Source organism: Camellia sinensis, chromosome 9, assembly GCF_055761805.1.
Source record: "Camellia sinensis isolate YWXY chromosome 9, ASM5576180v1, whole genome shotgun sequence".
Taxonomy (NCBI): Eukaryota; Viridiplantae; Streptophyta; class Magnoliopsida; order Ericales; family Theaceae; genus Camellia; species Camellia sinensis.
Window position 1 is genome coordinate 76,159,850 of NC_138969.1, and position 11,061 is coordinate 76,170,910.

The window sequence follows — 11,061 nt, forward strand, 5'->3', positions numbered from 1 at the left end:
GAGAGAGTGAGAGAGAGAGAGAGAGAGAGAGAGAGTGTACAGCAAGTGAAATTTTTTTTTTAAACATAAGCGGGTCGGGTCGGTCAGTTAGACTTGCGGATTGGGCAATTTCACCCCTCACCCGTGCCAACCCGCCAGCACTGGGCCTTCCACCCGTCCAACCCGCCCGTCAGAGTTGAAATTTTGCACGGTTCGGCGCGGTTCAAAGCGATTCGGTGCGATTTTGGCGGTATTATACACAGCCGAGTTATGTACATTTGTTTGGGAAAAGTTTATTTATTTATTTATTTTCTTAAAAATAATAAAGTTAAAAAAGGTTTAAATTGTTGATAAAATGAAATATTAAATTTCTTAAAATAATAAAGTTAAAAAGGTTTAAATTGCTGATAAAATGAAATATTAATTAATTATTTTTTTTCTTACAATCATCTTTTTAATTAAAAAAAAAACACAAATCATTTTAAAATAGTATTTTTATCTCATTAAATTGTTAAAAAAATTAAAAAACTAACTACAATAATCAAATTTCCAAACAAGACAGAGAAAAAAAATTGTAAGGATATACAAGATTAACTATAGTATCCAAGAGTGGTTTTTGAATACCATACGTGAAAAAAATTCATAACTATTAGATTTATTAGAATGATCTGAGCCACCCAATATACGACATGTTCACTTATTTTGTGGGTGTTTAATCAAAAGTTGTTAATTTGTTTGGTGCACTTGCTGGATTATAAATTTAAATTATTGAATAGTATTTGATAAATAATCTGTGTAATAACTTTTTAATGTGTAAATATCATTTTTATCCTTGTTAATTGTAAATTGAATCAACTTTTATTTTTTGTTATTCACTACTAGTCCATATTTCCCAAAAAAAAAAAAAAAAAAAAAATAAAAGATTAATCGACGATCCATTTTTGTCTTTTTCTATTTTAAAAAAAAAATAATAATAATAAAATAAATCTAAGAGTACAATCGTAAATTAATATGTCCATAGCAGAAGCTGATAATTAGAAACAATGGGCGGACAACTTCTTAGAATCAATTTTTTAAGCTAAACTAAGATGTTAGAATCAGAATCTGTTTGAAATAAATTTAATCAAACAATCCAAAGGATGAACAACTTCTTATAATCAATTTTTTTGATTTAAAATAAGTTATTAGAATTAAAAAGTATTTAAAATAAATTTAACAAAACAGTCCAAAATAACTTTTTCAAAACTAAAATTTATGAGTTGGCCAAAATAATCCACACCAAACACCCTTTTATGAGCGGTGCAAAGCAAAACTAAACTTTCTTTTTTCTCTCCAACATTGTTAATCAATTATATGATTTTTTTTTTTTTTTTTTCGTCAACATTTAGGGATGTAAATCTGGCTCGTGAGCTTGTGGCCCACCCAAAGCCCATCCACGGCCCAAGTAGGCTCGGCTCGGCTTGACTTGACTCGGGTCCAACTAAGACCTTGGGCCTGGGCCTGGGCCGTATGTTCTAGAGTTCTACTGTAATACCCCGAATACCGCCATTAACAATAATAATATTAGGCACCATCTTAAATCAAAATTGAGCTATTCAATTATGCAAAATAATTAAAAATATAGTGAATAAGTTGGGTGCACGTAAATTCTTTTGTGAAATAATCATTGATATATATAAAAATATTTGATTGAATTTAATTACCTCAAATTATCAAGGAATAGAAATGTAAATTAGTTAATAGAAACTAATTGGAAATTAATACAATTGGTTAAGAATGTTAAGAGAAATACATATGTAAAAAATTATAAGACTCGGGAAAATTAGATTAATTTTAAAGCCTTTGTATAAATTTTGATGGATCAAATTAAGCTAAAGAATAACTTTGGACTTGAAATTGAAACGTTTGTACACCTTAGAAATATTAATTGAAAATCTTAATAACATTAATTTGATTTTTAGAGTATTTTGGGCATTTTAAAATCAATCAAAATTAACGAAATTACGTAAAATTAAATTTGCTTAATTGAGATTAATTTAATAATAGGAATCAAGAGTTAAAATTGGTTGGAGCTAAACATTATTACTTAATTAGAAGTCATGTATATAGTGAATTGTTTAATAGGAGATTTTATTTTGAATTAGAAATTGAAAGTTTAGATGATTTAAGAAACCATAAGCGACCAGCTAAATTGATTCTGTTTAAGGTATAGAATCATATGAGAGTTTCATTAAAAATTTGATTCAGATTAATAAAATTTGGAATAATTAAATTAAGCGTTAATTGAAATTAATTAGATTAATTGAATTAAATACTAAACTTGATCAATTAGGTTCAAGAAATGATTAATTAAGTTAATGTGTAATTAGTAAGTTAAACTAATCAATTAATTATAAAAAGATGAAAGTTGGAGAAAGTTCTAGAATTTTGGAAATGAAATCAAGAAAGGGATGTAATGAGCCTATTCATTTTCTTGGTTTTGGCTGGAGGAACCCGTAGGAGTGAGAGAGAGAGAGAGAATTCAACTTACTCGTGCTTGCTGGAAATTCACAGGAGAAAATTCACTCTAAGGAGAAGAAGAAAAGAAAGCTTAGGGAAAAAATAAGAATTGGGAGGGAACTCAAGAATTCAACAAGTTGAGGTAAATTTCTTATTTAATTCTTCTATATAATTCACCTAACACTTGAAATGAAAAAGGATTTAGGTTCAATTTCATGTAATTAAAAGAAATTAGCAAGAAGATAAAGAAACTTGAGTTAGATTTAAAATTATAGAAATAAAGTTGGAAATTAATTATTTTGGATTTGATTTTTGTAGTCTTGTATGAAATTGAGTTTCATTTTTACATGTATGAGTAAATCCTACAAATTTTGAGTTTTAATTAGACATGCATCATGGATTTCTAAAAGATTTGAAAGATTGGTTTCATGTTTTGGAAATAAGAAGAGCAAAGTTTTGGAAAATTATGAGCTTATGAACATTTTGAGCTTAATCTTAAAATTAAAGGAGTTTTGATGTAAATGGTTTAAAATTGATCATGTTTTCTTGATTATTAAAGAGTTTTTTAAACAAGCCAGGTATGAACCCAAGTTTTGAAATCATATTTTGAAAGTTTAATTCACATTTTAGAATCCATAAGTTTGAAATTGGGTTTGATACGAAGAAAATAAATTAAATCCAAATTTGGATAAATTAAGAAATAAATTATGATTTAAATTTGACAATCAAGAATTGGCTTGATTTTGATTTGAATTTCATACATGCAAATGTTTTCTAAGGATTATACAATTTCAATTATTAGTTTTGACATGCAAATAATTTTCTAAGAGCTTGTAGCTTTAATTTCATGTTTTGTAAGAAAATAAAAATAAAAATAAGTATTAAAATCATTATATTCATGAAGTTTTGGTTTTAATCTTGACAAAACAAAGATGTTTTTGTATTAGAATTTGAAAATTAGTCATGCATGTTTAAATTGAGTCATGGGCTCATGTTTTTTAATAAAATTACATGTTTAAATTGAGTCATGCATGAGCATAAGTTTTGAAAATCTATTTGGAAACTATTTTTACTGATTTTTCAAATCCAGAAATTTGCAGATCGCTCGAGCGGTCAAGTTACTGCTCGAGCGAACATTGAGGTCATCTAGAATATGTTTTTGCAGACCAAAGTATTGAGAACCCGTGATCACCGCTCGAGTGACCAAAGGTTCACTCAGGCGAACTACTCTATTTCGGGGATGTTTTGGAAAATTGTTTTTAGTTTATATTTTCGTTCTCATCTTTTCATGAGCATCTTTTAGTATGAGTTAAGCCTCATTAAGGAGTATTAAGTAAGAAATTCACATGAGTCAATTTGTTAAGAAAGAAATGCAAGAACTTAATTAAGAGTTAATTACAATAAAAACCCAACATAAGGAATTAGATTAGATAAAATGTGCTTGTTCGAATTATGTGCTTCAATGTATATTTGTTATGTGCTTTGTGTAGGTTGGACACCTGAGATCTAGCATTCGTTCAAGTCCACTGTGAGTAATGTCCTTATAAAGATATGTTCGAAATATGTTTTGAAAATTGTTACATGATGATGATTTTGAAGTATTATTTTATATGAATGAATGAATGTCCCTTTTTGAAAAGTATTTACGGCAACTTTAGTGAAGCCCTCGCCTATAGGAAACATGGCCTTTTGATTAATGGAATAGGCCCTCGCCTAGGGAAAACAATACCATGACCCTTTGATTAATGGAATAGGCCCTTATCTGGAGGAGACAATACCACGGCCCTTTGATTATGGAATTACAGAGATCTATGATGCTGACCCAAGTGGTCCCTTCGTTAGACCTTTATGGTTCCTTTGATTTAGGCCTTCGGGCCCCTTCGTTTCTCTATTGGATGTACCACGTATAATGTTTCAATACGAAATTGCAATTTGGAAAGTGCACTGTTTGATTTCAATATGTATGTCAATTGAAAATGTATGAATTTGATATGGCAAATGTTCGATTTGAATTCATTATATGATATTTGGAAATGTGAAATATGACAAATGCTTTGAAATGAAAATGATTTAAGATTCATTTTGAAATTGAAAGACATGTTTTATATTGTGATAAACTTCATTCATTAACCTCTTTATTTTGGTATTACTCATTGGGCTCTAGCTCATCAATCTCCCTTATATATATGTAGGTGAGCAATTGGAAGTTCAGCATTAGAGTTTGCTTTGGAGTCACCTTTGTGTCAAGCCACCCAAGTGTGCTTCCGTGTTGAGGCCTTAGCTTTTATTTTTGTTAAAGCTTTGTATTTTGTTAAAGTCTTTTATGTAGTATGTGAGATATGTATAAGATATGTCTTTGTATATGTATATATTAAAAGTGTGTTGAATGTTTTAAGTATTTCAGTTTATTATCTATGCATAGCTTAATGGACAATGTTATTTTTATTTTGCTTCCACCTCAGGCCTCGGTATTATTTAAATATTTTTGAAATTTTGTCTTTGAGGCCGGAGTAGAGGCTGATTGTGGCCTAAACCTCTAGAGGCAGGTTCGGGCCGTGATACCGGTACTTTGATGACCCCAACATGCATATCATAATTACATTTATTTAATTATGTGTTAATTTTTAATTGTGATATGTGCCTTGTGATTAATTTGTGTATATCTATCTAATTTGAAAACTATCTGTTATGATTTCTATTCAGAATTCGAAATTGATGGCTTAAATGATTTCAGAAACCGAAATTAGTTACATGAATAGATTAATTGGAAACTTTTAGAACCATCCGGGAAGTTTGATTAAAAATTTATTCAGTTTGGTGAATTAAGTTGTGTTTAATTAGCCTAATGTTATGATTAATGTATTAAGCCAATCCTAGCTATATATATGTGTTATAAGCTCATCCTTGTGCTCATTCTCCTCCTTTTGATTGCAAAAATCTGATAATACATTTTAGAGAGAGAGTGAGCTCTCATTCTAGAGAGAGAAAGTGAGAATTTAAAGGAGAACTTGAAGAACTTTGTTAGAGAAGCCAAGATTGTGCAAGAATTAATGTAGTTGAAGACTCTAGGTGAGTTTTGTAACCTCAATTCTTGTAGATAATTCATTTTAGAGCTGAGTTCATGGAGTAGATATGATCATTTGCATGTATTTTGTTATAGAAGATCAAGAAGATGATGAAGTTTTACATGCATGCATGACTATGTTGAGTTTTACCATTTTGAGTTTAGTTTTGGTCATTTTTGTTGAGTTTGAGAGTTAATTTATACATGCATCTTTGATTCATCATGTTTTAATTCTTAAATTCATGTTTTGGAAAGGAGTTTTATACATGTATAGAGCTTTTGAGCTTAATTGTGTTACAGTCATGAGTTTTGATAAAAGAGTTCGGAAAATCTTGTATGTATGAGCTGTTGAGTTCAATTTTGGTGAATTTAAAGAAATTTCGAGAAAACGATTTTAAAAGGTTATGTATATATGTTTTCTAAAGTGATTCTATATTTTGAACAAGCCATGCATGACCCAAGGCTTTGAATTTGCGTTTGGAAGCTCATACTTTTAGTTTTGACACCCAGAATTTTGCCAGATCGCTTGAGCAACCAAATGGTGGATCACATGCACTTTGCGAGCTTCTTGTACTATTGCAGTCTTTATAGACCGCTCAAGCGACGAACAAGTGGCTCGAGAGAACTCAGTGTATGTTTTGCATCCATTCGAGTGACAAAGAGTTGGCTCGAGCACACATCAAACCCATCCAGTACTTTTGCAGACCTCTGTGGCTGCTCAAGTGACCAAAAGTTGGCTCGAGCAAAGAACCTATTTCAGCATATTTTGAAAAGAAGCTCTGTGTACGTATTTCCATCCACATGTCTTTCCGAGTATTCTTAGGCATGAAATATAAATTATTGAGGATTAATAAGTAAAAAACCAACAGGAGGAATTGAATTAGAAAAGATAAGAAAGAGATATTCAATTTGAATATGTGTTACAATGTGTATGGTTATGCATAATGTGTAGGTTCGAACGTTGAGGAAGAACATTGAACTAGTCAAGGTGAGTAATGACTTTGTAAAGGTATTTTGTATAAATTACTTGAAATGGGTTTTGCCATACGATGAATTATGAAATCTATACTTTGTTACAAGTTATGAGATATAACAAGTTTTCGAATAAGTACTTTCGAGACTCTAAGTTATGCTTTAAAACTCTGATTTGTGTACCGTGAGATAAATTTTTTGAAAATGAGAATTTGCTAAATGTAGACACCCCATTTTTGACTGTCCTCAAGACTTAGACGCCATTGTTTGAACACTCGATGATCATCTATGCTCGTGTTCGTTTAGAGCGCCTGAAGTTCTTGGCGGAGTGCTTTGCCTTTGGACCTTTCGACTTGTCTATTTTGTACTTGGTTGTGCACTAAGGACTTGCATCTTTGCTTCTGGGGGAAGAGGGTGGCCTGTTGGCCAGCCCTATAACCCATCGGCTAGGCCATGCTTCCATCGGCCATTAATGGTGGCCGGTCGGCCACAAGTTTTGGCCAAAGCCCTTTTTTCTGCTTTTGCAGATATTTTTGGTGCCAGCTATTCCAACTGTTGAACACTGAGCTCATCCTCCATAGGCGTGTATGGAGGGATAAAGCAAGCTTTTTGCTTGTGTAGACACCCCATTTTTGGCCGTCCTCAAGACTTGGACGTCATTGTTTGAACACCCAGTGATCATCCATGTTTGTGTTCGTTTGGAGTTCCCGAAGGTCTCGGCTACGCGCCTTGCCTCAGGATCTCCGAACTCGACTGTTTAGTGTCTGGTTTTGCACCAAACACTTGTGTTTTGCCTTGGAGGGGGTAGGGAATGCCTTGTGAGGCATCCTCATACATCACCGGCCATGGCCAGAGGCCACCGGCTGGTGTTTTGTTGCCATCGGCAATGTATATTGCCGGTCGGCATTCTTTGTTGCCGGTCGGCAGTACATTTTGTCAAAATGGCAATTTTGAGCAGCCAACTACTGTTCATCTGCTTTTGCAGATATTTTAATACAACTGGCTTGCATTTTGTTCCCCTCCATACACGTGTATTGAGGGATGGCTTCCTTGTTAGCTTCTTGAGTAAGCTTTACAAGATTGGCTTCTCTATAAGAGGAGCCCTCCTCTCTTGGCTTTAGGGTTAGACATTTTAGAGAGAAAAACATTGTTAGAAGCTCTGGTTCTAGGGTTAGAGCTTATATATATTCTATCTCTATATATCTCTCTCTCTTGAGTGTTCTAGGTGTATTTGTTCATAGCATTGCACACAAACACCTACCATTACACCTTCCGTTGGCTATTGAGGTTCTAAGAGATTGTTTTCAGAGTTTTGGAGCTAGTTTGGAGCTCAAGAAGCTGCTGGAGCTTCATTTGTGAAGAAGGTCAACAAGGGTAACAATCTTACCCCTTTTTACCCCATCCTTGCATACTATTTTTGCCTATCTTAGAACTATTTTTGAGCTTAGTGTATAATATAAAAAAGTTTTGTTTTTGGGCCCTCTAAATAGTTTGTTTAGAGTGTTTTATGGTTTGGAGGTGTTTGACCCCTCTTAAGCCTTGAGAGGCTCCATTTTGTGCTATTTTGAGTGAGCTCCAGGACTTTGGTGTTTGGGCCTCCTCACCACTGAAATCTTGAGGGATTTCAGTGGTAAGGATGGTGCCTTGAAGTCCCAAAAAGGGGAGGGCCACCCCCTCTCCTTATTGTCCTTGAAAATGACCATTTTTGCCTCTTGAGGGAGCACCTAGCTTAGGCTCTTGTTGACCATGCCTTAGTTGATTTTTGTGCTTATTATGTCATAATATGCCTCTGTTTTTAGTTGATTTTGGTACACCATGCTTGCTTAGCATACATGCCTTGTAATGCCATTTTGTTGCCTTAACATGCCTTAGGTTATAAACCATTGTTCTAGTATGTTTTAGGCTTGGCTTTGTGAAGCTTTCATGCTTATTTTGCCATGTTTAAGGTCTGTCCATAGTTGTTTGGGTCGACTTTGGCATGCTTAGTATAGCCCCTTTGCATTTTTGGTTTGTTGGCCTTAAGTGTGTGAATGTATAGCATGCATCCTTGCCTTAATTTAGTGGGTTGGGACCATTTGCCATGTTATTTCAGTCCCTTTAACATGCTTGTATGCTTGCCTTGGATGTCTCTTTGAAGCTTTGAAAGCTTGTCTTGCATGCTCCATGTTTTGGTCATTGTGCATGCTTGAATTTGAGCCACTTAGATGCCATCTAGGTGTCCCTTGGGTGTTGTTTAGGTTCGCATTAGACCTATTTTAAGTCCTCTTAGCCTTGTGAGGCTTGGTTGACTTAGTCTTGGTTTAAGCCTCTTCGCTTGTCTTGGGTTTTTGGCTTTGTTTGCATGCCTTGTTTATCTTGTTTAATTGGCTTAGCACCTTTTGTAACATGATTTTCAATGCTTACCTTACATGCCATTAGTCCATGTTATGCCTCTTTCAAGCGTGCTTGAGAGTTGCCCTTTTGTGCTTAAGCGTTAGCCCTTTAACATGTGCATGTGTGTATGTGTGTTTAGTCCTCATTTCATAGCACCTACGGCCACTGTTTTGGGCCTAATTAGAGCTGCCTAAATCATGCTTAAGTCCATCTTTTGCTTGCTTGCATGCTTACCTTGCATGTTTGTTTGCATGCTTGCATGCACATCTTGCATTCCCATGTTGCATCCTTAGCTTGCATGCCTAGGTTGCATTGCATCTAGCATGCATGTCTTGTTCCTTGATCTAGTGATAGGAATTGGGCTTTGGTTTGTTGGTTTGCATTGCATTTGACATCAAATTGTGCACACTTGGTCCCTTGGGCCATTACGCATGGAAATACGCGATTGATGGTCTGAGAACCAAGGAACATGTCCCTTTGAGTCACTAACATGATAAGGGACATGATTGGTGCATATATGGCTTGAATTGCATTACCATGCTATGCCTTGCCCTCTGCTGCTGTCAACTGCAGGTTCTGCAGACATTATTTGCCGACCGGCAGTGTTTAGTGCCGACCGGCAATCCATTGGTGGCCGATAGGTTCACCAACAGCCGATGATCACATACCACTGCCGGTGGCTGTTCTACTCAGCCGGTGGTGTCTCCCACTGTCCAGGGAAGCAATTCTGAGACTTTGGCAGTCTTCAAAGAGGCAGAGCAGGGAAAACAGAGGCGGCCTATGCATGGCAGTGCACTTCCGAGCAAGATCCGAGCACGCGCGCATCGGACCCTCTTCCCGAGCCCCCCTTTTATTGCTTTCCTTATGCTTAGTTAATTTGTTAATTAATTAGGTGATTTGTAATAATTAATTAGCTTGTGAGTTAGTTAATTTGTATTATTCTTTCGGTCCTTCCGAGCGAGGGCAAATTTGTAATAAGTGTGGGTGAGTGTGTGCATGTCTTCCAACCCCCACTTCTTTCTCTCTTTTACTTACCTGCTTTGATGGTTAGTAATAGGTCATGTTTAATTTAGCATACCTTATGCTATGCATGCGTGCATCATTCATCAGTATTGCATGCACCGGGCTCGGCGCATCATGCTAACTGCATTGGTATTTCAAATCTAACTTGAATACATGCTACTTGTGCATTTCCACATGTCATTCATAGAATAGCCGAGCCTACTCTAGTGACATTCCGTATGCGTTGCATTAGACATTTAAACATGGACTTGGATCATGCATTGATTGCTAACGGGTTCTTTGTTTTGGCAAGGAGTACGATGTAAGTATTCATGCTTTAGCATCCTTGCATGCGTGTGGGTGTTGCCATGATAGCATGATTACCATGAGGCTAGCTGCTTATGTGATATAAACTGCTTGAATGCCTGTGGGTGAAGGTTGGATTGCCTGAGTTGGAATAGCTCATTGAAATCCGTGTTTTAGCCTACTTGCGAGTGGCAAATTCCAAAACATTTTCCAAAACAAACGGATATGCAATGCTTATTCCCAAATTAGGCAATCTAGTCTATACTTGTTTGCTGTGCGCATAGCATAGTAATTCTAGGCTAATAAGCGAAATAAGAACACATAGCGTTTTCAAAAACAGATATCACGGTCAGTAGAGGTCGATCTTCGGATCGGGTGAGAGGGGGTGCTCATAGCTGACCTTCCCCAATCGTACCCAAGTTCCCGAGCCGAGGCAACTTTGGTGATGACGGACACGTGGCCTTTGGCACCGAGTCAGGGTTTCCTAAATTCTCCCATTTTAAAATATTTAGGTGGCGACTCTGTATCTGGCAAAGTAGTCCATGTTTGGCACTTCTTTTCAAAAATCTATTTCTCAAAATGATTTGCCGGATTTGGACTCTTTGGTTCAGATTAAGAACCGTGACACAAATTGAGTCCGAACTGTAGTGAGGCCCACGCGGGCGCGTCTACAGTTTCTGGCGACTCCGCTGGGGAATTTAGAGAGCTTGACTCGAACTCATGATATCCTATTTTGATCTCATTTATGTGTCTCTTTGCATTGCATGTGCATTGGTGCGCCTAGGACACCGTGTTTGCCATCTGCCATTCCTGAACGGTTTGCCAGAGGCTTGTCTTGTCAAGGCATGACCATAAGGCTGACCGGT